We start from the raw sequence: 2,100 nt of genomic DNA on the forward strand, positions 1-2,100 counted from the left end.
ACTGTTCTGGTTTTGTATCTTTGAAAAAAAAAAAAGAAGGCAAACAAACCAATGCCAAGAATTCAGAGGTTTCGACACATTATAATACAAATAAAAATACAAAGACATACGAAAGGCAAGCGAAGAATATATGAAAACACAAAGACAAACCTACCCGCAATAAGAATGAGATAACATAAATGCTACCAGTCTACTCCCACAAACAAAAAGAGAACAGGAAAGGCAAGCCAAGAATAAATTTGGTAATAAGATCAATCAAAGCCAAATATATATTAAACGGCTTATGAGCTTCAGCAATCAAACCTTACCTTGCGCGGGAGACAAGGAACGGACGGACGGACGACGGTGGCGGCAGCGACGACAGCAGCTGGAACGAGGCAGAAAAGCCGCTCAAGAACGGCCGGAAGCTGCAGTTGCGGCTGATCAACCATTGATACAGCGCCAGCGCCCCTAAACGGAACGCCCGGACAGCGGCGTCGGAGTTTGTTAGGTTAATCTTTTTTTTTTGACGTTTTATATTTTTTTCCAGGATTCCTCTATGATGCTGTAATTTTTTTTACAGCATCAATAATGTTTTAATTGTGCACCATTGGATTAATCTAATGGTATACAATATTTTTACTAAAGTAAAAAAATTAAAAACAATGTTAAACAATTTGTCAACCGTTCAAGAGGTGGAGAAATGTTTGTAAAATAATTGTGACTACCCTTAGAGTTTAAAGCAATTTCACTTAAATAGCATATTTTATTTATAATTACTTTTCAACTCTCCTTGAAATTTGCATTGTGACAATTTTTTATAAATAAATTTTCCAAAATCTATTACCAATAAGTATACAATATAATATGAGGTAGGTTATTTAACACAAATCATATAAATAAATTGCAATTGCAAAATTTATATATGATATAACACTAATAAATAACACAACTAAGTATATATACTTTAGTAAACGTCATACTCACATCAATAAACTCATTGGTGAGATTGCTTGTAATTTAAAAACTACTTGATCACTCATGTTGTAATAAAATTTAAAATCGCATATTAAAATTCTCATTATTTTATATAATACTAAGGACCATTGTATAATTGATCATGGAGTATATATTATTTTTAACACCCATTTAATGTACCTATTCTTTGAACTTTTTGTTTATCTTATAATTAATATTCTTACATGATAGGAATTTTAAGTTTTACAAGTCTATATATTTTCATTTTATTTTCAAATATCACTTTGTTTATTTCATAAAAGTTAAATCTAATATATATTCCTAATGAGCTTTTGTTTATGAATCATGAAACATTATTTTATTGACATCTTTTGATTGTAATAACAAAATTTTATATTACTAAGAGTTGTTACTTTTATTATGGTAATTACTAGTGACAATAAATAAAATATTACCTCCAATAATATTTATGTGGAAAAATTGGGAAAGAAAATCTTTTTATATTTTTATTTACATGGTAGAAAATTATCCAAGCCTTATAAACTTTAATTTTCACAAGCTTGTTTTCATTTTATTTTCAAATGTCACTTTGTTAATTTCATAAAAGTTTAATCTAACATATATTCCTAATTAACTTTAATTTATGAATCATGAAAAATTATTTTATCATTATTATTTTATTGTAATTATAAAATTTTTATGTTACTAAGAGCCATTGCTTTTATTATGATAAGTAATAGTGACAATAAATAAAATATTACATCCAATAATATTTAATGACAAAATGAGAAAAATTAATTGTATATTTTTATATTTCCATTATAAAGACATAGTTTAGAATACTTTAACTTAAAATTTTGACGCAATATTTGAGTCATTAATATCTCATAGTGTAATGGTTAATATTGAAAGTCAAAGCATAACTTCATAATGTCATATCCTCCACCATTGAATTGCATGAAATTAATAGTTTAATTTGTTGTTAAAAATTTAAATCAAAATATTTCTCACTATATATTTATATAGCCATATATATATATATTTCATTAGTGAATAAAATATTTCTCATTTGTTGTGACTCATAGTATTACTAATAAAACATATATAAAATATTTTATTACAATGCCTTCTATTATCATTATT

This window comes from Citrus clementina, unplaced genomic scaffold, assembly GCF_000493195.1.
Source record: "Citrus clementina cultivar Clemenules unplaced genomic scaffold, Citrus_clementina_v1.0 scaffold_4, whole genome shotgun sequence".
Taxonomy (NCBI): Eukaryota; Viridiplantae; Streptophyta; class Magnoliopsida; order Sapindales; family Rutaceae; genus Citrus; species Citrus x clementina.